This window comes from Dermacentor andersoni, chromosome 2 (genome assembly GCF_023375885.2).
Source record: "Dermacentor andersoni chromosome 2, qqDerAnde1_hic_scaffold, whole genome shotgun sequence".
NCBI classification, from domain to species: domain Eukaryota; kingdom Metazoa; phylum Arthropoda; class Arachnida; order Ixodida; family Ixodidae; genus Dermacentor; species Dermacentor andersoni.
In genome coordinates, this window is record NC_092815.1 from 678,670 (window position 1) to 705,099 (window position 26,430).

General features: G+C 43.8%; 1 protein-coding gene and 1 non-coding gene across 10 annotated transcripts in view; one reads left to right on the plus strand and one right to left on the minus strand.

Moving 5' to 3' along the window:
• The window catches only part of LOC126543058 (run domain Beclin-1-interacting and cysteine-rich domain-containing protein-like), a 454,654-nt gene that overhangs the window by 416,982 nt on the left and 11,242 nt on the right, over window positions 1-26,430 (minus strand). The gene's annotated exons all lie outside the window — the stretch shown is intronic.
• Window positions 16,599-16,671, plus strand: TRNAS-UGA (transfer RNA serine (anticodon UGA)). Its single transcript has one exon. It is a non-coding gene; the product is annotated as a tRNA-Ser (tRNA).

Below are 26,430 nucleotides of genomic sequence, written 5' to 3' on the forward strand. Positions count from 1 at the left end.
CCATTTCCGTTACTACCGCCAACTTGGTCATGGAAGTCATTGAACAGAAGGCCCTAACTGACTTCGCTCCCGCGCCGAAGGTTTTCGTCCGCTACGTAGACGACTGCTTTTGCATTGTGCGAAAGCCGGACGCTTCACGCCTCCTACGCCTTCTCAACTCAGCAGACGCAGCGCTACAATTTACCACAGAATACGAGTGTGACAACAGCCTCCCCTTCCTTGACGTCCTCGTGCGGCGAAGTGGAACGAGGCTCTCATTTGCCGTGCACAGGAAGGCGACTCATACCGGCCAGTACTTAAACTTCAATTCATGTCACCCGGCTTGCCACAAGCAATCCGTTGTCTCATCTCTCGTGACGCGGGCCACACGCATCTGCTCAAGTGACCACGAAATGCAGAACGAACTGAAAAGAATTAGTCACGAATTATCCAGGAACGGGTACCCCAAGAAGTTTATTGGCAAAATGGAAGCCCGCGTCCTCCATCCAAAGCCGTCTCAAGGCAAGTCGCTCATGAAACGCGCTGGCGTCCCATATGTTCCTGGCGTCAGCGAAGCTCTTAGCCGCGTATTCTCAACATACGATCTCAGAATTGCCCACATGCCATCCAACAAGCTGAGAAATCAGCTTGTTAACGTAAAGGATCGGCTTGAAAGCAAGAATTATCCCGGTGTCATATACAAGGTACCATGCGCAGACTGCAGCTGCAGCTACATCGGTGAAACCGGCAAATTCACGAGAAGACTAAAAGAGCACCAAAGGGACGTGTCCAACAAGAAAAAAGTCTCGAACGCCCTTGCCGAACACGCCGATAATCACAGTCACCGCATCGATTGGGAAAACGCTGCTATAATAGCTAAGGAAAAGAATTCGATGACGCGACTCTTGTTAGAATCTTTATTTATTCAAACTACTGACAACACTATCAACAGGACTGATGGCAATCTTCCCGCTAACTACACCCGTTCCCTACGTCACATTCTGCCATAAAAACGACTCGCGGCTCTTGCCCGCTTTTAGTGTGACCAAGGAACCCGTACGGGTGCCGAAACGTCTCTGTGTTTTTTCACCTTGACTTGGTCAGTGGCCGCAATTTCTTCATCGAAAAGCAATGTAATAAGCATAGCATGTTTCAAAATCCCGGCTTTGCTCGCACCGCATGGACAGGGTGTGCACACAGCTATATTTTGTGCCTGAAACTTGCTTCGGACTAAAGCCAAATTAAGATGACGGTTTTAGTTTTCATGAGAGTGTATACGTGCTGCAAAAACAGGTTTGGAAGTGCTTGGAAGATAGAGACCTGCAGAATCGTCTAGACTTCTTGAATTGGGTCCTCACAATAGCCGATGAGTCATCGGACTTTTTGAGCAACGTCATGTGCACAGATGAAGCCAATTTTCACAGAAACGCCCAGGTAAATTTGCATAATGCACACTATTGGAGTGACTACAAAGCACACTGGGTAAAGCGCAATCAGCACCAGTGCCAGTGGTCGTTCAATGTGGGGTGCGGAATTTCTGCCAGTGCTATAATCAGTCCCATCTTCTTCGATCACACACTGCCTGGACAGCGTTACGTGAGCGAAATCCTTGAAGGAGCGGTGGATTAGTTTCTCAGTGAACTCCCACTGTCACATCTTTTGCTTCTGTGGTATCAGCAAGATGGAGCACCAGCACGCAGCAGCAGCCGAGCACGAAACTGGTTGGGTGCGATTTTTCATGCGCAATATGTTGGAAGGCACGGCCTGCAAATTGGCCGGCTAGGTCACCTGACCTCTCTCCATTCTATTTTTCTTTGGGGTTATGTGAAAGATTGTGCTTACATGATCGAGACGAATGTGAGATTAGCTCAAGACAAGGATAACGGATGTCTGCGGTAGAATTTGAGCGTCGGTCATCAAGAAAGCCACTGAAGATGTGATAAAGCGGACTCAGTACTGCGTAGCTGCAGGAGACCTATTCGAACCCGTCCTCTGTATCAGCAGCTGGTGTTCAACGGTGCTTATGAATTCATAGATAATAAGGGCACACTGAAATGTGACTTTTTTTTTTGCAGGCATGCCGACTGCCAATTCTGCTCATTTAGAAGCGATTATTTACTTTATTGAATGCATCGGTTTTGCCTTTTCTCAACATGTGGGTCACTTCACAGTCTGTTTATTTCGCTCTTATTTTATGCCATGAACCTGTTTTTGCAGCACGTATACACTCTCATGCAAACTAAGACCATCATCTTAATTTGGCTTTAGTCCGAAGCAAGTTTCAGGCACAAAATATAGCTGTGCGCACACCCTGTCCATGCGGTGCGAGCAAATCCGGGATTTTGAAACATGCTATGCTTGTTACATTGCTTTTCGCATTTCATGCGTGGTCAGAGCAGTGTTTCAGCAGCATTTTTAAGGGGCTTTTGCTTTCAATGTCATCAGTTGGCCTTGACAGATGGATAGTAAGTGTGACATAGAGAGGAAGAACTAGCTGCAAAGCCACGAAACCTGCTGTTGGTGCTCCTTCCATACCATGATCAAGGTAATGCACTGTCTCTTCGGGTTTGCGACAGGCAATGCAGTTGCTTTCAATCAGCTTATTTGAGGGTGCTGCTTTATGATGTGGGTGGGAGCGCAGTCCCATGGTATTTTTCATATTTCGTGAGGTTTGTTTGCCAGTCAGAAAAAATTACTTGCAATTAATACGTCGCTGAAAACACAGCAGTTAGATGTCATTTGGGGGTGTCTGGGGATGCCTAGGGGTGCCTGGCAGTGCCTGGGGATGTTTAGGGGTGCCTACATATGCCTCATTGACACTTTGATAATTAGGACAGTACTTCTCAGACTAGATAGTTAATCGCAAGTGTTGAATTAAATTTCAGGAACGAAACAATTACTGGCAGCTACTCCACTGTACTGGAAACAACATGCACTAAGTTTTCTTCGAGTAACGCAACTGCACTTTTGTTAAAGTCTTGGTGCATGATTGTGGGGCACCCTGTATGATTCATTCAGTAACGAAATGAGGCCAAGCCAGATTCACTTGTAATCAGAATCAACAGCAGTCATGCGCAGAAGTGCTTATACTCAGACTCACAGAAAAAGAAAAGAAAAAGACAGAGGCTGCAGTTTCGCCGGCAAGGCAAAGCAGTATTAGTGATAGTGAAGTATACGAAAATTACACGAAGGTAGATTACATCACCGAGGGACGCCTGATTCTTGGTGGTTAGAGAGAATTCTGGCTATGAAATTAAACTGTCTCCTATGAGGCTTTGTAAATTCTCATATAATTTCATATTTGCCCCTAAAAATACACAAGATATCGAAGTTTTGCATCTGATTCAAGTAGATTGCATGTCCGCCGTGTTTTCTTCAATAACGTGTATTCATCGATTGCTAAATTATATACAAGAGAGCAAAGCCAGCAGTCCTGATGATATCCCAGCTGCAATTCTCAAGGACTGTTCAGGGGTATTAACCTTGTATCTTTCTGGGTTATTTCAATATTCCTGAAACCATGCTGATTTACCCCGTGACTGGAAGTTGGCACATGTAGTGTCTGTACATAAGAGTGGGCAGTGCCTGTACATAAGAGTGTGGGCCAAGCAAGAACGTTCATAACTGCAGACCCGTGTCGTTAACAAGTATCCCGTGTTAAATAATGGAGCATGTAATTTATTCTTATATAATGTTGCATCTTGAAAAGCATAATCTTCTAAATGACAGACAGCATGGATTTTGTTGCGGATTTTCACACACGATTCACAATGATTTGGCTCTGGCCATTGACAGACGGCTAGTTGTTGACTGTGTTTTCTTAGATTTTCGCAAGGCGTTTGATGTTGTTGCTCGTGGCTTCCTTGTATGAAAACTTACAGCTTATATCTGCATGAAAATGTGCTCAAATGAATTGCTAAATACCTCTCTTTCCAGCAGCAGTCTGTTGTTATGAACGGTTTTTCATCAGTAAAAGCCCCAGTCACTTCCGGGGCACCCCAGGGATCAGTAATGGGGCAGCTCTTATTCCTACTGTTTGTTAATGACATTACAGATAATATCATGTCATCGTTTCGAGTGTTTACCGATGACTGAATGTTATACAGTCATTAACGATCACAGTGACTACGTAGCTTTGCTGAATGATTTCGACATTGTGGCAACATGGTGTGCACGTTGGAAAACGTTGCTATATGTGAGCAAATGTATGCACGTCACCTTTACAAGGAAGTGCTCCTACCAAGAGCACACATATAGAATCTATAAGGTTAGTTTAGTACTGCGAAGAAATTCAAGTACTTAGGTGTTTTTTTCACCTCGGACTTGCGATGAACTAGGCACATAAATTATTTAACAAATAAAGCCACGTCATTGCTCAGTATTTTTAGGCGGAATTTCAGTCCCCTACCCAATGGTATGAAACAACAATTGTATTTCACACATGTATGATCAATGCTCAAATATGCATGTGTATGTTGGGACCCGTACACCTCGGAGTTAATTATCAAACTTGAAAAAATACAAAACAAGGCTGCCAGATTTGTCCTAGGAAACTATGACAGAAAATTCAGCATGACAGAGGCTAAACATACTCTTCAATGGTCAGACCTAAAGACTCACAGGAGGAACCTGCGTTTTGAATTCTTTTATAGCATAGATCATTCCTATACTAGCATTAGTCGAGAGAAATAGATGAAACCACCTTTGTACGTATCCCAAAGAAAGGATCACCGTTTGAAAGTCAAGGAACTTGCTTTTAAAGGTGACATTTTACGGTATTCCTTTTTGTCCAGACAGCATGCGCCTGGAATCTTCTTCCGCCTGATGTTGTACTAATTACATCTGTTGATGCTTTTTACTACACTTTGAGTGTATAAATACGCGTCTACAAACTATTGTATTTCGAATGAAATCCTGCTATAATGCCTTATTGGCAATGCAGGTACTGAATAAATAAAGAATAAATAAAAAGGCCGACATTTCAGTGAACTATTCTTCGAGGTCGCACGAAGTTCCTTCAAATACAAGAAATATATATATGTATATACATAGGGGTTCGGAAACTGGTCCCCCCTCCCCACCCCATCCCCCCAGAAAAATGAAAACTTTCCGCCTATGCCTGGGAACCACTGCAACGGCAACAGCCTCATTGAGTCATCCATACAAATAGCTTACAAAAGCAGCTGACAAACCCTGCACAGATTCACTGAGTGACTAATAACAACTGCTTGGTGGCACATACTTGGGTGCTTTTGGCATGAATCCTCTTATTTTTTGAACTAGGCTTCAAGGTTGTCACACGACATTCCTTCCTAGTTTGTTCTTTCCTCCCTGGTACACATCCTGCTATTGATGACAATGCATCTCACTGTACTAGAATCACTAATGCTACATTCAATGCAAAAATACATATATTTATGCCCTTTCTTAGTATAATATTAACAGTCAGCCTCAATTTCACGTTACAATATATAATTGAGTAAGTAAGTAAGTAAACGTGGTTAAGTGATGCAAAAGCGACCAAGGCCATATTGCACCAAACACGAAGTGTTATAAAATCAAATTGAAAAACAGCAAAAGCTGTGTTGTTCTATAGCTTGTGTAAATAGCTGGTGTCATCTAGAAATTTGAGCAGGTCAGGTAATGGCACTAGTTTACCATCTCCTAAAACTAAGGCAGGGTGTAAAGGTATGTGCAATTTATATAAATTGTGCAACAGTTTTCATCTGTGTGTTTCAATATGTGCACATATCAGTAATATATGCATAAATGTCAGCAGTTCTTGGCTCTTCTCGCATGTTGGTGGGTCATCTTTTGTAAGTAAAAAATTGTGTGTAAGGTGTGTGTGCCACCTCCGCAGTCGGCATAAAATTACTTCAGTAAACCGTTTCTGGTGATTACAAGACCTCCACTCGCCAAGCACAAGTTTCCTAAGATGTAGCCTGTTTGTGCAAGAGCCCTATTCGTGTTGCCATTTTAATGTCAAGGCCTTCTAAATTGCTCAGATACTATCTTTGTAAGCAAGTGTTGTGTTCATTATGCCTTTGTATGCTGCCATGAATGCGCACCTCTCTGCTGCTTCATTACCTGGTATCCCAACATGGCTTGGGACCCAGCAGAAATGAATTGATCTGCCCTATTTCTTGAAAGTCATCATGTTTAAGATATCCCCTACCAGGGGTTCACACTCGAATTTCAGATTTGGAGCCTTCAGGGTACTTAACGAATCAGTGTACAGCAGTACCTTGTCCATAGGTTTCGAGAGAACTGGAAAGATGACTCAATGCGCTTGAGACGCGTGCAGCGGAGATTGATGGGTTGGGACATCCAGCCGGTGGCAAAAGCACAGAAAGTAGGGTAGACCCTACAGGCGAAGTGGGAGGCAGGGTGGCAGAGCAAGCGGTCGTCGGCTCGCTGCTGGTGAATCGGCATAGTTATAGTGAAGCAGCGCAACATGCCCCGAGTGAGGCGACGCTGCAGCCACAGGGGCGCCAGCGGGTGCGAAGAGAGGAAGGGAACAAGCTAAGCCCACGGAATGAGGTCATAGTCAATGATAAGAGGCAGCATAATCTGGAAGTTAGGATTACCCTAGTACTTATCGGTGGTGACTCAAATATGAGCAGGTACAAAAGAGCTATAATGGAGTGTGCAAAGGGTGATAAGCGGATAGCAGTCGGGGTGTTCCCAGGCAGGACAATGGACGCAGTACTGAGGGAGACAAAAAGCGAGCTTTCTAAGAATGTTTCAGAGTGCAATTTGGTAGTGGTAGCAGGGGGGCTAAATAATGTCCTGAATGCTGAAGCCGCAAAAGTAGTGGAAAGATTAGCGGAGGGAGTTGATTTAAGGGCAATAGCACAGCAAGTACAGATCGTGGTATGCACAGTGCCGGAGGTGCAAGGACGGAACGGAGAAATTACCAAGGACGTTGTGGCTGTTAATCGAGACATAAGAAAGCTAAGCCAGGAGAAAGGCTTTGAAGTGGCAGACATAAACAGAGAGGTGCATGGAGCAGGCTTTGGCGGAGGCTTTACATGAAATGGCATCCACTTTAATGGAAGGCTAGGAGCCGAGATCGGTTGGCGCCTGGCAGGCCGGGCAGTAGCTTTTTTAGGGGGTCCACTGCATCTTGGGGCGTAGGGGTAGGTAGAAACAATGTAGAAAGTGTAACAATAGAGGCAGACGCCAATAAAATGACCACTAGGAGGTCCAGGAAGAAAACTACAAAAAAGAAATTTAACATTATGCAAAAAAGAGGTGAGGCGTGCAGACAGGACACAAGAGAAAGGAAGTGGACAACACAAATGCCGACTATCAACTGAAGGGAGCACTGAGGCGAAAAAGAAAGAAGACACAAAACTCATCTGCGCAAGCTCAGGAATGGTAACACCACGTGTCAGTCAGGTACACGTGCCGGTCTACGTGAGAGATAACTGTTAAGGCACCTAATCTCTTCCTTATGTAAAGTAATCGAAGGCTGACTCACGCACGCACTTCTACCATTATAGATATGCCATGCCTCTACCATAAGACGCGTATCTTCATTCTTATGCCTGTACAAGATCGCGCATTCATCTAACTCTGGCGTGCAGTTACAATCTTGGCAATGTAGGGAAAGATTAGAAGGCGATCCACCAGTCAACGACCTTTTATGTTCCATTAGCCTCCGATTGATACACTGCCCCGTTTGCCCTACGTAGAACTGGCCACAGCTAAGGGGAATTTTATAAACCACACCTATATGACAGTCAGTAAGCCTGTTGTTCTTATTGTGCTTCACTGGACAAATATCTGTTCTTTTTTTTGCCTTTTACCTGCTCCTTTTCCCTCTGCATGGCAGCGCATGTCTAACCTAGCTTATTGGGAGCAGTGGAAGCAACATTAACGTCATATCTACTTGCAACTTTTTTAAGCCTGTGCGACACTGAATGAATGTGCGGAATAGCCACTACTCTTTTTTTGCTATTACTGCTTTCTGTAATCACGTCCATCCCCCTCAAAACCAACTCCTTTAGGCGCTCGGCCACAGTGGCCACTGCTACACTAGGATAACTTGCTTCTAATGGGCGCCGGACCTGCGAATTAAAACTGGCGCTCATTTTGTGCATGCAGGATCTGGTGAGAGAAGACTTAAGGCATGACATGGCAATTCCGTTTTTTACTGCTTTGGAATGCTTAGATTGAAAGTTTAGCAACGGCTTCGAAGATCTTGGGGAGTACTGCCAGCAAACGTGATTTTGTTCGAAGACCAAGGAAATGTCAAGAAACTGAATTACGCGTTGCTGAGGAAACTCCTTGGTAAACTTTAATCCTCCTCCATAAAGTTTAAATTGCTCACTTACTGAGGTAGCAGCGGAATCGAATTCTTCCCTATTGCAGAAAATCAGGTAATCATCAACATAACGAAATATCTTGATAACGCTATCACCTAAGGCTTTCTCTAAGCAGCTGTCAACCTTACTCAGGTAAATATTGCTAAGAATAGGGGGCAACCTTTGAGCCAATACAAATGCCTGATTTCTGCAGAAAAACACCATCTCTCCACCCAATCAGCGTCGACTTCAAGTACATTGAAAGAATTTCTAGAAAAGCTCTTGTGGAAACACCGCATCTGTCAATAAAAGCCAACTCTTGCACTTGTTCTTTAACGCACTCATTTACGAAATTTAGCAACCCGTCATGCAGCAAGGAATAATACAGGTCTTCGATATCCATACTAAAAGCTGTACAATCACCAGGAATCTCTCAAATACTGAACTAGTGCCTGAGAATTACGCAAGCAAAAGGGGTCTGAAAAAACTAGTGAAGCTAAGCAGTTCTGTTCTGGCGACACAGACCTGCCACGTCCCTTTCTCTGACACTATAGCACGAAAAGGAATTTCTTGCTTATGGGTCTTCGCCGAGAAAAACAGTTCTCAGGTGAGGGATTTTGCTTTCTTGACATTAGAGACAACCCTATCAAGATTATGTCTTGACAGGAGGTCAAGCGCACGTTGCTTAACTGCCGACGGCTTGAGTTTTACTGGCTTTAAATTCTTTTCTATGGCTGAAATCGCTTTTTCTGAAAACATGTCATCTGGCATAATTACGAAATAACCTTCCTTGTCAGATATTACGGGCCTAAGTTTATGCTCCACAAGGTAATTAACTAACGGTCGGACAGGGTCAGACGTCTTAAAATGAGACTCTGATTGTTTAATGCTAGCAATGCAATCTGAAATACAGCGCGAGCGTTCTTCTTCCGGGACGAACCTGGTTATGCAGCGTGGTATGCTTAAAACGTCAACGGGCTTTACGTTATGCTTAAAACAGTGCTTAGGACCTAAAGCAAGGGTTTTTCTATGGGTATCACTTACGATAGCGTCTCCAAGAAGCAGCACATTATTTGACAGTGAATTATTAAAAAGGTGTTTCCTCTTACTTTGTTGAAGATCGGGAAGTTTCATCCTCCATAGGAAGTCCGCGTGTTGCACGGCTATCCTATTCCAATCGGCGTAGGGGCGGTTCCAATGGCGACCGTCTGCCAGGGCTGCGCAACGGACCTTTAGACACTCCTGACAGAACCTAACTTGGCGCCATGATTCAGCAGAAAGAATAGCTCCAATCCTCCTGGCATGCCCAGTTGATGGTTGAAGGAAGCCGCACATCATTTGAACTTCCAATGGGACAACACGATTACGACTAAACCACGACATGGTTCTAGCGCGGAACATACATATTGCAATTAAGGAAGCTAACGAAGCAGGAATACGCGATATTGTACAGGCATAAGAATGAAGATACGCGTCTTATGGTAGAGGCATGGCATATCTATAATGGTGGAAGTGCATGCGTGAGTCAGCCTTCGATTACTTTACATAAGGAAGAGATTAAGTGCCTTAACAGTTATCTCTCACGTAGACCAGCACATGTACCCGACTGACACGTGGTGATACCATACCTGAGCTTGCGCAGATGAGTTTTGTGTCTTCTTTCTTTTTTCACCTCAGTGCTTCCTTCAGTTGATAGTCAGTGTTCGTGTTGTCCACTTCTCTACTCTTGTGTCCTGTCTGCACGCCTCAAATCTTTTTTGAAGCCTATGTGTATGTCGTCTATGTAGATGGAATAAAAAATTGACGCTGGTAATGAGGCACGGAGTGTGCTCATCTTAAAGATAAAGAGTGTGCAGCTGAGTACGCCTCCCTGAGGTGCACCAGTTTCCTGTATAAATAGAGGCAACAGTGCATTTCACCAGTATTTTCACCAGGTATGTATGGTTGTGTAGGTAGCTTTCTATAATCTTTAATGCACTGCCACGCATGCCCAGCGCGAACAGGTCGTGTAGGATTCCATAATGCCAAGTTGTATCATAAGCCCTTTCGATGTCAAGAAACATGGACAAGAAGGATTGTTTATGCATGAAGGCGTTGCGAATGTTTGCTTCAATGCGCACAAGATGGTCAGTTGTAGACCGTTCTTATCTAAAACCCCACTGATATGGATCAAGAAGTTTGTTTTACTCAAGGAAGTGTAAAAGGCGACTGTTTATCATTTTTTCAAAAAGTTAGCAAATGCGACTTGTGAGGGAGATTGGGCAGTAACTTGTTACTAATGTGGGGTCTTTGCGTTGTTTCACAATCAAAACGACAAGGGATTCTTTCCATGCAGTAGGAAGGTACCCGGCAGCCAATGTAGCATTGAAAAGTGTGAGTAGCGTTATTTGAGTATCACTGTGAAGATGTTTAAGCATGTCATATATGATCCTGTCAGGTCCAGGTGCACAGTCCTGACATGCAGCTAAAGAGGATGCAACTCGGCAATGTTAAATGGCAGGTTATAGGCTTCGTTCTGTCTGCATTCGCGGTTGATGACCTCGTGTTCTGCTATTTGTTTATGCTTTAGGAATGCCTCGGAATAATGATTAGCACTGGAAATGCACTCGAAATGTTCCCCAAGAGCGTCAGCTTGATCTTCCAAGCTGTTCCCTTCACTGTTCATTAGGGGCAATGGATTAACTTCTTGTCCCTTTAGCCTTCTGAGCTCGTCCCCTACTTTACCCTCTTGAGTATATGAATTTATAGCCAAAAGAAACCGCTGCCAACTTGCCCTCTTTGCCTGTCATCGCGTTTTTCCTCCCTGGGATTTACCCTGTTTAAGTTCTATTAGATTTTCAGCCGTAGGACATTCACATAGTTTGCCCCAAGCTTTATTTTGTCTCCTTCGTGCCTGTGTGTAATCGCCATTCCACCAGGGAACCCGTCTTTTGATTGAAGTGCCACTTGTTTGAGGAATGCACTTTACAGCTATGTCAATGATAAAAGCGGTAAAGAATGATGCAGCATGATCTATAGCAAAATTATTTATAAAATCTGGTGACAAGTAGGTGGATTCCTTAAATGGTTCCCTGTCAGCTGAAGCCAGTTTCCAGCATGGGATGTGTGGAGGGGAACCATGTTGGGTTACTAAGTTCAGCTTTACTGGGAAGTGATTACTTCCAAATTGATTTTTAATTATACACCATTGTAAATCAGGGAATACAGAACGGGATGCGACCGACAGGTCTATGACGAGTATGAATTATGGTGAGGATTATAATACGTTGGTTCCTTCTTATCGAAGAGGCACACACCGGAGTTTAAAAGGAAGTTTTCAATTAGTGAACCTCTCGCGTCACATCGTGAGTCTCCCCACATAATGTTATGAGTGTTAAAATCTCCCACAAGTATGTAAGGCTCTGGAAGCTGATCAGTGAGGTTATAAAAGACTGTTCTTTCGCGATGATGGTTCGGGGGTATATAAATGGAACATACAGTGACCAACTTATTAAAAAGAATGGCTCGAACTAACACTGCCTCAAGGGGTGCCTGAAGAGTGACGTGTCGGCAAGCTTCAGACTTGTCGGCTACTATTGCTACACCGCCGGAAGCGTTAGACTCATCCCAGTTTTTTCTGAAGATGGTGTAATTTCGAAGAAAATTTGTGTTCATAGGTTTTAGATGTGTGTCTTGAACACACAGCAACTTTGGATTTTGTATGTGTGTGAGTTCTCTAATATCATCGAGGTTATGAATGAGACCTCTAACATTCCGTTGATGTATTTGTGTCTCCATTATGATAAAAGAGTTTTGTGCTGTGTGTTTAAGAGACTGAGATTAGCTCGCGGGCCTTTTCCAGGTGCCGTGATGTGAGCTTTGTCTTTTTTGGAGCGATGATGAGGATCTCGCCGCTCTTTAGGCGCTGGTGATGCCGTCTGGCTGGTGGTTGTGTCCATCGCCTCTTGCAAGGCACTGGACACGCACTGCTCTTCCGAGCGCTGTGCTTGACCTGAAGGCCTCGACACTTTGGAAGAGACCTTTGAGGTCACCAGCCCACAGGTCGATGGCCTCTTCTGCTAGGGTGGCGGAGCAGCGCTAGCTGCAGCAGCCAAGGGGGCACATGGCATCTCCACCGGCTCACCGCGTGTGTGCGCCAGACAGCCACTCGGAGCCAATTTCCTCCGGTTGGGTCAGTCGGGAGGTGCGGTCTACGTGAATCCGAGGCCAAAGGGGTGTGTTGCCTCCGCCGAGGGGCTTAAAGGTCCATACACTCGGCATCGGGTCAAACCCTAGGATCACCTCTTGCCTGGACACAGCTAAGCCGCACTCAGCTAGACGCGAGAGGGTCCAACCCTCGTGTGTTCGGGTACTGGTGCCGCAACACACCAAATGCCTCCTCATGCAGACACCCCTGCGGGGAACTTTTCATTGATTTCAACAATGCTTAGCTATGTCGAAATGAGCTCCTCCAGCTTGCATTTTTTGTGGTAACAGACCAGTCTTCCATGTGCAGCTTCCAATGGTGCAGTTTACGATATAATGGGTAGCGTTGATGTGAGTTTGATAATAGCAGGTAAATGATCACTGCCATATGAAGTGTCCAGTACATCCAATTTGACATCGGTAAAAACATGTCGTGAGTTAAATGCTAAATCAAGGCAGCTAAAGTTATGTTAACTCGATGAAAAATATGTTGGAGCACCTGAGTTCAAAAGACATGTCGTTTGTTAAAATAAAATCTTCTATAAGTTGTCCTCTTCGGTCAGTTTTATCGCTGCCCCAAAGAGTGCAATGATCATTAAAATCACCTGCTAAAACAAAAGGCTCTGGCAACTGGTCCGTTAAATTTTCCAGGTCTCGCATAGTGAAATGGATGCGGGGTGGAATGTAGAGTGAAAAGATGGTGACAGTTTTATATGATGAAATGGTCACGACTACCGCCTGCCTCGTACAGGGTGTTTAACAGAATGTTCCATGTGGGGATGCGGCCTTGCACAACAATAGCGATTCCTCCGATAGACGGCTGGAGTGTTCGCAGTCCTTTCGTACAACAGTAAAACATTTAAGAAAATGTGTGTTTTTGGGGCGTAAGTTTGTGTGTCGAAGGCAAAATGCTACTGGCCACAACGTATTCATTATGTCTTTGATGTCACCCAGATTGTGGATCAAGCCTCTGCTATTACAATGAATTATGAAAACCATTTCTATGGAATTGAAAATATTTACTTCTATGTGAGCTTAAGTTGCAGATGGCATGTATTAAAGATTGATTATACTCATCAAAGGTGGTAACGATTCAGGTTACCTGTCCCTTTTCCGGCACAGTTCCAAGAAGTTTGTCCTTTTTGGTGCACTCCAGAGAGCACGGATTTTTCAGCGTCAATGACACCAGAGTTTTTGGATCAACCTCCATTGCCTTCTCCGAGGCGCTGGACAATCGAGAGCCAGGCACCGGGACGCACGTCTCGGGCCATCGAGTTCTGTTCAACTTTGGGCCCTGTGACACTGCGGTCTGCTGGCCCATCTTTAATGTTGTTGTTGATGTTGGAGGGGGCGGGTGGATTTTCTACACGAACCGGTGTGGTGCTGCCCCCTGCCACGTTGGCATAGCTCACTTGAGGTAAGTGCCCTAGCCTTTTCCTCACTTCATAAAATGAGATATTTTCTTTTCGGGAGACTGCGATGATTTCTTTTTCTCTCTTCCAGCGAGGGCAGCTCCATGAGTAAGCTGGATGGTCGCCCTTGCAATTGACACATTGTGCAGGAGCATTGCAGTTATCAGATGGATGGTCATTGGCACTATGCTTCACGCATGTTTCTTTGCCTCTGCATGTTTGCGATGCATGTCTGAACCTATGGCACTTGAAACACCACCTTGGGTTCAGTATGTATGGTTTGAAATTGATTTTCAAATATCCTGCATCAAGTGAACTGGGCACAGTATGGGTACCAAATGTGAGTATGACGTGTTTCATGGGGATTTGTTGGTCGTTTCGTCGGAGTGTTATTCTTTTACCTTAATTACGTTTTGATCTTGGAATCCTTCGAGGAGCTCTTCGTTGCTGACATTCAGGAAGTCTTCTTCTGATATAACTCCCTGCTTGTGTTGAGTGAGCGATGTGGAGAGATTGTCATTTTAATGTCACCAATACTGGTGAGTTCAGTATGCTTTTCAAGTTGATCTTTCTTGGTCAGTTCAAGGAGGAGGTCTCCACTAGCCATCTCTGAGGCTCTGTAGCCAGGTCCAATCATGTTTGCTAGGCATTTAGAAACTAGGAATGGTGATAGTTTTCTTACGGTTGTGTTGCCTTCACTGTGAAAAACACGGTACCTTGGAAATATGTCTTTGTTTGGTTTGAAAAAGAACTAGAAAGTTGCTTCGGTGCACCCTTTATTTAGGGGGTGATCTTGGAGGGGGGGGGAAGCGTTTGCCCTGTAAGCCTTGGTAAATTCGGCAGCGATGGTGGCCACCCACCACTGAGCCCAATAAATGGACGCTACTAGGTTGGGAATAATACCTGCAAACGCCAGCCATGCATCACCGCTATAATTTAATGTATATATATACCCAAGAGTGGATATATTACACACGATTAACCCTTGCCGCCAGGAAATATGGAAGTAATAAGAAGGGAAGAGAAGACAGGAAAGATTGAAAGTGAGAGAGAAAGTAAAATTTGAAGAGGGGGACAGGAAAAGGCGACTGCCAATTTCCCCCGGAATGGGTCAGTCCGGGGGTGCCGTCTATGTGAAGCAGAGGCCAAAGAGGGGTGCTGCCTCTATCGGGGGGCCTTAAAGGTCCAGACAGTCAGCATCAGCTCAACCTCCAGGATCCCCTTTTCCCCAGACACTGCTAATCCACGTACGACTACACGAGGCAGGGTCTGACCCTCATGTGCTCAGGGCCATGGTGTCACAACAGACCAAATGCCTGCTGAGGCAGACGCCCCTGCGGGAATACATAATTCACATTATCATAACAACTATAGCAACAAACAACAACCATTTAATACACCATATCTGCACGAATACAACGCAAGTCTTTTATTCAAAATGTTTGGCCCCAGAATGCACCTCGCATTACATCTATCTAAATCTCTATCTAAATGCTATCTTAGAGCCTACCCGTGTTACTCACAACAGTTTCACATCTATTGACATCTGTATAACAAGCCTAAACAAATACGACTACAATGCAGGCATATTGGGCTCAGGCCTTAGTGACCACCTACCTATTTATATTTGTATGCAAAACATGTTCCTTAAAGATAAACATCCAACCTACCCGTGATATAGAAGTTTCAATGAAAAACCACTACTTAAGTTTAGCGAATTAATTAAACGAGCTGACTGGTCACGTGTGTATATGCAAAAAAATCCATATAAAACGTATGACATTTTTCTAGACATCTTCATTCAATGCTACAACACTGCTATTCTGCTACAACAGTTCAAAATCAGGAAGAGTCAAAATAGAAATCCATGGATAAATAGCAACCTTTTGAAGAGAATCAAGCAGAAAAACATACTTTTTCAGATTTCTTGCTAGCAGAGATATTACAATACTGCAAGAGTTCAAGCAGTTCTGAAACAGGTTAAACAGCGATACTAGAAAAGCAAAAATAGCCTATTACGAAGATATGGAAGAAAGTTAATTCTTTAACTGGAAGAACAGTACCTTGCAATGAACCTAAACAAGTAAAAGTTAACGATATTATTCTAAAGTGTAGAGAGCTTGCAAATGCAATTAATCAGTACTTTCTGAACGTAGCTGTCGATGATGAGGATACAATGCAACATGAAGTAAAAATAGGTAACCAGCTGAATTCTTTCGTGTTACACGAAGTATCATCAGAAGAGGTCTACAGATACATAGAGGAACTAAGAACCAACGTTTCAAGTGGTTACGATGATGTAAAGGTGGCACCAGTTAAGGCTGTCGCATCTATACTTAGCCCAATATTAGCAAATCTCATAAATGTCTCATTTCTGATGGGAACTTTCCAGACAAAACTAAAAGTCGCAAAAGTTACTAACATCCATAAAGAACGAGAAGAAAGGCGGCTAGCCGAGGGGCCCGATTTTTGTTAGTCATATCATGAGAACCAACAAACACTGACACCAAGGACAACATTGACGCCTTCAGGTAGCATGCGTGGGTTTATTGACCAGTTGCCTTCACCCAAAAAGATCACGTTCTCGTGACGGCTGCGGCAAAAAGGACGTTCCACGTCCACTGCCAAGGTCTGTGAGTGGTGGCGCTGGCTAACACTCCCAGGGTTCTACTAGGACACATAAATACCCAAGAAAAGTGGATGGGGAAACAGCGCTGCAGTAGCTCAATTGGTAGAGCATAGCACGTGAAATGCGAAGGTTGTGGGTTCGGTTCCCACCTGCGGCAAGTTGTTTTTTCATCCACTTTAATTTCCATTAATCTATCGTTTCTTTACTCCATTTATTAGGCACAAGTAACTTCCCCTATGTTGTCCTTTGTGTCAGTGTCTGTTGGCTTCTCATGATATAACATCCATAAAGGTGGCAATGCTTGTGAATTGGCAAATTATCGACCGATATCTGTGCTACCTGTATTTTCAAAAATATATGAAAAATGTATAAATCAGTGTCTCATGAAATATCTCGACAAATAAAATCTATTGTTGCCATATCAATATGGTTTTAAAAAAAATAAAGCTATGGAAGACGCTCTAATAAGCGTTAAAAACCACTTTAAAAAATACTGAAAATAAAAAGTTCATGTTAGGTGTGTTCCTTGACTTGCCTAAAGCTTTTGATTCCGTTGACCATGATATCCTATTCCTGAAATTAAGCCGCTACGAAATTCGTGGTGTTGTCCTGGACTTATTTAGAAGCTACTTATTAAGATATCAATTTGTTGGCATAGACAATGAAGTGTCCCAGTACCTAAGCGTAAAAAAAGGAGTTCCGCATTGATCCATATAAGGTCCCGTGCTTTTCCTTCTATATATAAATGATATTACAAAGGTTCAACATACAACTGCAATTACAATGTTTCCTGATGACACTAGCCTGTTCTTCACGGGATCCACAATTCATGAAGTAGAAGCTTCAACAAATCTATACCTCTCTGAACTCTCAGGTTGGCTAACAAAACAAACTAAAACTAAACTTACAAAAAACTAAATTTATTATATTCAGGCCTATTAACAAGCACATCAGCGATAATATACTAATCTCTTATAACGATCAACGCCTCGGACAAGTAAGCACACAGAAATTCCAAGGGGTATGGTTCCATGAATATCTGTCATGGACATCGCACGTGAATCATCTCTGGACCGATCTAGCTAGTTCTGTAGGATGTCTGAGTAGGATCGCTTCTCTTTTCCCTTCATGGTTAACTAAATCCCTGTACTACACATTATTCTATTCTAAACTACTATACAGAATACTGGCATGGGGAACAACAACTAAAACCAATTATGATAGGTTATTAATTTTACAAAAGTGCGTGCTTCGTATCTTAGAAAAATATAAAGGTCATGCCAAGGATCTAGCCAGTGAACCACTTTTTCTTCAACATGAAATCCTATCTGTTAAAAAAGTATGTAATCTAAAACTGGTGCAACACGTACACAAACACAAATTACAGGATGCTTTCCCAAGCACTGTATCCACAAAATATGGCTTCAGAAGTTCTGGCCAAAAAACTAAAAAGGTATGCACAAACTATGGCAAGCAGGCCATTGAATATAATATAGTGCAATTATTAAACCTCCATTAATCGAATATTGACCTTACATTACAGACCAAGCAATTCCAACGTCATTATCAATCATTCCTTCTCACTACTAATCTCATAGTCGATCCATAAATGTTGTCGAATTTAGTTTGCATATTTCTAGTTGAAACTTGTTCTGGTTGAATTTTTGCGGGAAATTACAATAAATTCTACAAAATTGTCGATTTCATTCCAATGTATGTTTTTCTATGTATAATTTATGTAGAGCATGTTAAATGCACATGTATAAAATATACATGCGATCACATGAAAAAAAAATTCTATATTCCTGGTGAAATGTATATTATATTGTGTTAACTGTTGCAGACTGTATTCTTGATCGAGGGCCAGGACCTCTCATCAGGCTTTTTTAGTCTTTGCCTCCCACAAGAAAAAATTTTGTATCATTTTTCTTCCAAATAAACATGTTAATTCATCTGGGTTCATCACAGGAATATGACATTTTATTTTAAATTTTATTTTCCTGGTCCCAGAGTGTCCCTTACATTATATTTAGGTTCACCCTGCCAATATAACGGGATTCTTTGTTACCTTTTATTTTCAAATGCTTGTGTTGCTCTGTGTGCCTGCTGCCACTTCAACTTGCTCAACAGCAGTAAGCTGAGAGTTGCCAGTGTGTATTTTGTGCGGTCTTTCTTTTGATTTAGAACGCAGTTAGTGCCAGATCAATGTGGTTACGGAATATTAATCACAACCTTGAGGAAGACAATCTGTGCTGTTGTGTAAGGGCGTCAAGCGAGGAGTCTTTGAGGTCATGCATCACCATGCAATCTGTGAAACATTTTGCAATGTTTGATTGTGTCACAGACATTTCCAAAGTGCTGTTTGTCCAATAACTTTGGATGGTGTCTTGGAGGATGACACCGTTCTTGCGCACAGTCACAAAGAGGTCAGCACATGTTCTTTCCCTTTATTTTGCAATGACACTTTGAAATAACAATAATGACACATGTGCTTGTTTATCTTTATTGGGCGACCACGTTTCACCACCTAACAAATGTTATTGCGCAGCACAGGACGCGCCTACATGTATCGAAAGTTTCTAGAATGTTATTTATGGCTCCATCCGATGTCTGTCACCGAACCTTGTGTAATCTGATTGCATGTATACGTGACGCGAATAGTGTAGAACTTTGTGGAAGACACGCGGGTCCTAGTGATTACTCTGGAACATTCGACGACTGATGTATAAAAGCCAATGCGCTTGACCCATGGATCAGATTTTCGACAATCACCGAATGTGTTCGCCGTTTTCGTTGAGCGTTGAGTGTAGCCTGTTTTTTTGGGGGGCACAGGTACGCCCAATAAAGTTAGTTTCATCATTCACAGTTTTGTTGCTGTGTCCTCAACCGTCACTACCATGTGACATCTGGTGAAGGTGCTGGTTCATTCATGCACTGCTTTTTGACGTCATCGAGGATTCGACAAGCACCAGTCGCAAAGCATCGCATAATCACCGAAAAGTGTGCTCTACCACTCCGCCAGAGCCCTTACCAAGTTTCGAGGCGAAAATATGAAGCTATAAGAGAACAGGTCGACGAAATGCTGCGCGACGACATCATCCAGCCATTGAAAAGGCCGTGGGCATCCCCTGTTGTCTTGGTGAAGAAAAAGGACGGAAACCTTACGTTTCTGCGTCGATTATCGTCGACTGAACAAAATCACAAAGAAGGATGTGTACCCCCTACCACAGATAGACGACGAATTAGATCGGCTCAGCAACGCTAAAAACTTCTCGTCGATGGATCACAAGTCTGGCTACTGGCAAATAGAAGTCTATGAGAGAGATCGTGAAAAGATTGCATTCATGACGCCAGATGGCCTCTACAATTTCAAGGTCATACCATTCGGACTGTGCTCGGCGCCTGCAACATTCCAGCGCGTCATGGACACGGTGTTAGCAGGATTGAAGTGGCAGACCTGTCTTGTTTACTTGGATAACGTTGTCATCTTCGCCGGAAATTTCAACGATCACCTTAGGTGACTTACTTAGGTGGCTTACTTACTTACAGTACTAGAGGCCATCAAGTCATCAGGGCTCACTCTGAAGCCAGAAGAGTGCTGCTTCACTTACGATGAGCTTCTGTTCCTAAGCCACGTCATCAGCAAGTCTGGAGTCTGCCCTAACCCGCAGAAGACTGCAGCCATCGCAAAGTTCCCACAGCCCATCGACAAGAAGGCAGTGCGTCGATTCCTTGGCATGTGTGCCTACTACAGGCGCTTTGTCAAGGACTTTTCACACATTGCTGAACCGCTGACACATCTAACTAAATGTGATGTTGAGTTCAAGTCGGAAATGCTGCAGGCCGACGCACTTGAAGAACTCAAACAATGCATGCAGTGGCCACCAGTACTTGCGCACTTCAAAGACTACGCCGATACAGAAATCTATACTGACGCCAGTAGCCTAGGCCTCGGTGCCGTCCTTGTCCAGAAGAAAGACAGCCATGAACGGGTCATATCTTATGCTAGCCGGTCGCTGTCAAAAGCGGAAGGCGATTATTGTACAACCGAAAAGGAATGCCTCGCCATTGTTTGGGCTACAGCAATATTTCGCCCTTACCTATATGGCAAGCCATTCAAAGTCGTCAGCGACCATCACGCCTTGTGTTGGCTAGCGAATTTAAAGGACCCTTCAGGACAGCTGGCAAGGTGGAGCTTAGCTAAGACTGCAAGAATATGATATCAGTGTGACCTACAAGTCCAGACGGAAACACTCTGATGCTGATTGCCTCTCATGCGCCCCCACTGACTTGCCGCCGCAAGCTGATGAGAATGACGACACCTTCTTTGGAATATTAAGCGCGGAAGACTTCGTTGAACAGCAACGAGCAGACCCGGAGCTGAAAAACCTGGTCGAATGTTTGGAAGAGCCTACCAACGCTGTCCCTAGGGCATTTAAACCCTTGGCTTCCGTGCACTCCGTGGCCGTTCCTGCCTGGTACTCCGTGCCAAAATCTTTCCGCCGGTGGACCGCATGCAGCGCTGTATAAAAATCTCGATAAATTCCGCTAAACACGTGGGACAGCAACAAACCTTTATTTATTGGATGCGCAATTTCTCAGTGCACCAACACACTGAAAATGACTTGAAACACACTGGCATGTGAAGTGCAGCTTTGCACTTTTCGCACTCCCATGTGCTCTCAGACTTTTTCGCTTGCGCTCGCGGACATGCTTTTTCGCTTGCGGACATGCCGAGACTGTCAGCAACGCAAGACGGCACCGATAAGGTCAGCAGGATTGCTACAGCCAATAGAGCCTCCTTGCCAACCATTTCAACAGATCGGAGTGGACTTGTTGGGACCCTTTCCGACGTCAACAACCGGAAATAAGTGGATCGTCGTGGCGATGGACTACCTCACCCGCTTTGCTGAAACGAAAGCTCTGCCGAAAGGTAGCGCAGCCGAAGTGCCAAAATTCTTTGTCATGAACATCCTGCTGCGACATGGTGCCCCAGAAGTCCTCATCACTGACAGAGGAACAGCCTTTACAGCGGAGCTCACCCAAGCCATTCTGCAGTACAGTCAGACAAGCCACAGGATGACAATTGCCTACCACCCACAGACGAATGGTCTTAGGGAGCGCCTGAATAAGACCCTCGCCGACATGCTAGCAATGTACATTGACGTCGAACACAAGACCTGGGATGCCGTTCCGTCCTATGTAACCTTCGCTTACAACACGGCGGTGCAAGAAACAACACAGATCATGCCGTTTCAGCTGGTTTACGGCACGAATCTGACGACGACGTTCGAAGAGAATCTTGACATCGCTACCTATCTCCAGTGCGCCGAGGAAGCCCGACAGCTCGCCCGCCTACGGATCGAGAACTAGCAGCGTACCGACAGCCGACACTACAACCTCCAACGACACTACATCGAGTACCAGCCCGGCAACTGTGCTTGGTTTTGGAGCCCGATACGCCGATGAGGACTCAGTGAGAAACTATTGTGACACTATTTTGGACCCTACAAGGTCATCCGACATATTGGCACACTGGACTATGAGGTCGTGCCAGACGGCATTTCGCATTCACAGCGGCGCCGCGCACGATCTGAATTGGTTTACGTGGTGCGTCTCAAACCCTTTTACGCATGCTGACGAACTTCCTTATTTTGTTGTTTCTTTGCTACGAGTTTTTTTCTTCATTACTTTCATTTGTTTGCAGCATCGGGTCAATGCTTTTTTAAGAGGGGGGTATTGACACGTGTACTTGTTTATCTTTATTGGGCAACCACGTTTCACCGCCTAACAAATGTTATCGCACAGCGCAGGACGCTCCTGCATGTATCGGAAGTTTCTGGAATGTTATCGATGGTTCCATCCAAAGTCTGTCATTGAACCTTGTGTAATCTGATTGCATGTATGCGTGACACGAATAGTGTAGAACTCTGTGGAAGACGTGCGGGTCCCAGTGATTGCTCTGGGACATTCGATAACTGATGTGTGAATGCCGAGGTGCTTGACCCAATGATCAGATTTTCGCCGATCGCCAAATGGGTTCGCCGTTTTCGTTGAGCATTGAGTGTAGCCTGTTTTTCTGGGCACAGGTTCGCCCAATAAAGTTAGTTTCGCCATTCAGTTTTGCTGTTGTGTCCTCAACCGTCACTACCACGTGACAATAAATAAAGCCCTGTAGGCATCCACTTTTATGCGTTGCTTCTCGTTTATTATGCGACATGACTTCACATTATAATAATGTTTTTTTTCTTTTTCTACAGATCTGAAAGTCCCTCCTCTGGTTATATTCATGGTAACATTATTTACATGCAAACACGGTAACCAGTAGGGACGTCTAAGGACCACTTCTTTTTTTCTCCCTTTTAAGGTATTAAGTGTTGCATTTTTGCAGTACAGTTGAACACTTTTATAACCAAGTGATAGAGCCCTCCAGAATCTTCCATCATAGAGGTAATTTCACTGTAAAGGTCACGCACCACAACATTGCCAATGGAGTAGGCTAAGCACATTCTACAAATGAAAGCCTTTATTTAGCATGAATTCAAGAGATACTTAGTGAAACAAGTCGCTAATATTTTTGTGCGATCTTAGTCTGGCAGAATGTGTGAATGCAGGTAATCATATTGCATCGAATTTCGCAGCCTAAGCTGGGTGAAACACAGGAGCTACGCAAAGTAAATCTTCAGATCGTTGAGTGCCACTATCACCTCCCTTGCTGTTGAAATTCTTGGTTTATTTACAGGACATTCATCACTGTTGCTTTTATTGACAGTCCCATCCTTTCTGCCTTAGGTTGCTTTGAAGACATCATTGTTCATCAGTTACGATTAATTAAACCAAGTTGTCATTAACTGTTGATGAGTTACGACAAGCAGCATACAACACAAGCAAATTTGGAGAAGTGCACCTGGACTACTGACATCAGCACACTCTTAAAAAAAAGGAACATTGCTAGCACTGCCATTACCACCAGAGCACCTTGGTGATGTCTGCGGAGATAAGTGGCAGCACCACTATGTGGAGTTCGCTGTAAGGCAACGAATGAGCTATCGCGGATGCCTAAATTCCTTCGTGGTATAGGTAAATTCATTGCAGTGATCTTCATTGTAGAAGCATTCACAATGCATATTAAAAGTTGGAATTTAGCCAGGACATGAACCCTCAGTTATGCAGGTCATTTCACTGTAAAGGTGTTCATCATAGAGGCATTTGAATGTATTTTGCAACAAGAAATTGTACCTGTTTCATGCTTTCTTTTAACCTGTAATATGGTCATGTTGAGCAGTGAACAGGGCAATAGAAAAATTCAGTGTGTAAGAAAACTTTTTAAGCTAAAGATTGTTATGTGGACCATATGGCACACTGCAGCAGCTCCCAATTCAAAGCATTAAGAACAAGAAAACTGAGGAATGCTATCTTCAAGGTGACAAATTCAGCGCAGACACCCAGGACAACCCAGCTAGTGTAGACCAATCTTTAGACCAAGTTTTTAACAAGAGGAATGCTTTTTTTGTGTTTTCGAGTACGTTGATAATGTTTCAGTGTTTTTAAAGTTTGACTCATCCTACCGGAATATGGTTAATAAGGTGTTAATGATTTGAAGCAACACGGACAAGGTCTTGTTTTTACTCATGAGCTACCCCATAATAATGTTTTGCTGTTTTTGGACCTAAGGCTTGAGGGACACGAACGACATGTGTGTTGGGCTTATCAACCATGGCACAAAAGGAGCTCTTGGTGTTTAAGTCGGCTCATTCCAAAGTTGTAAAATGAGGAATCGCCTTCTCATGTATGGAATCGGCTCTCAATTGTATGCGCATAAAATGCAGCATAGAATTGGTGATCAGGTGCGCCGACATTTGGCAGCAGGTTTCCCTATGTCGCTCCTGACTGCAGTTGCTCCAGAAAAGAAAAATCGGAAAGAGCGCGGTTGCTGAACGTGAAACGTTGAGGCTTGTGGTGGTGCCTTATCTTCATAAAGTCGCTCATCAACTCAAGAGAGTTGCTAGCAGGCATTGTGTCCCCTTGGCGTTTTCTGCGCCGAGAAGCTTGCTAAGCTGTGCTCCCATACTTGCGCTGACAACAAGCGAGGATACCAAACCAAGTACGGTATGTCCCCACATGCCATGTTCCAACGGTGTGGTTTATGCTTTCTCTCTCTCATGTGGAAAGACTTACATCGGGCAGACAGGGCGATGAATCAATGAGTGACTTAAGGAACATGAGCAAAAAGTAAATAATAATGCAGACAAAGGTGCACATCTTGTTGCCCATCTTAATTCTTGCCGTAATTGTAAACCGCAATTTAATGACACGTTGATTCTCGGCAGAACCCCAAATTAACATGCGTGGCTGGCCTTGGAGGCTTTCCACATAAAAAAAAGCAGACAATTGTATCAGTGATACCTCCTTGTCCCTGCACTCAGCCGAATGTAATTTCTTGTGCGCATGTCTTCAGTAACTGGCTCTAGTGTGACATGAGTATTTCTATGTCTTTTGCTGCGTATGCATGCATTGTTGAGTGGCTAAGGGTGTATATATATGCTTAGTCACAAGAAGAATGAATCAGTTGTTAGTCAGCACCAGTGCTTGTCTCGTCTCTTCTTTGTGGGTTGTCCTGGATGTTTGTGCTGAATTTGCCACCTTCAAAATACTATGTACCAACAAGCCCCAACCGAAGTTTTGTTGAGGAATGTTATTTCATGTTAGTTTGCCCTGTAAGGAAAGGTAAAACACCACTGCCTCAAGAAAATTCCAGCAGAACCCATCTCACAATGACTGTCGATATTATTGCAATTAGCTTTCAAGCAATGTACCATCTTGCTGAAGGGACCTTTATTTAGGAGTTGTAGTGGTCAATTTGACATATTCATTGCTTGGGTTAAATGCAACACCCTATCTTCAGGATTGGAACCCCTTATCATGACACTCGAATGCCAGGGTCGGCAACGAGCATGATCACATGACGACAACTGCATGACAACAACGCAGTAATGAAGAGGGAATGACGTAAATGAAACAACTAAGGCAGTATGACGACGATGGCGTGACGACAGTGGGATGAATATTCTGAAAAAATGACAATGTTATAACAATGACAGCACGACAATAACGGTGTAAGGACAATGAAATGGCAATGAGCATATAATGACGGTGGCATGACAATGACTGTATGACGATGATGGCATGACGATGGAAAGTACACGACGAATACATGACGACAATGCAATTATGATGATGTCACAACAATGGCATGAGGACAATAAGATGGAGACAAATGTATGAGAACGATTTCATAACGACTGCATGACGACGATGGTACGACATCGACATGATGACTTAGAACTACAGAAACTTGAGCTAGTTGGTAGGAATTCATCGTGAAAGAAGGCAAGGCATACAGATACAGACACAAGAGAAGAAAACCAGATAACACAAATGCCTACTATCAAATGAAGGGTTCATTGTGGCGGAAAAGAGAATACACACAAAACTTATCTGCGAATGCCCAGGTATGGTAGCGCCAGCTGTCAATAAGGCACATGTGCAGGCCTACACGAGACATAACTGTTTAGGCATTTCATTTCTTCTTTGTGCAAGCTAATCGAAGGCTGGCCCACCCAAGCACTTCCACTATTATTGATATGCCAGGCTTCGACCATTAGAAGTGTTTCTTCCTTTTTTTGCCTGTATAAAACAGCACATTCATCAAATTTTTGCATGCATTTACAATTTTGACAGTGCAAAGAAAGATTAGATGGCGATCCTCTGGTTAACCTTTCATGCTCCATTAATTTCCGATTAATACAATGGCCTGTCTGCCCTACATGAAGTGGCCACAGCTGAAAGGAACACTATACCACACCAGTAAGGCAATCCATGAATTTGTTCCGTGTGTTTTACGAAGCAAATGTCT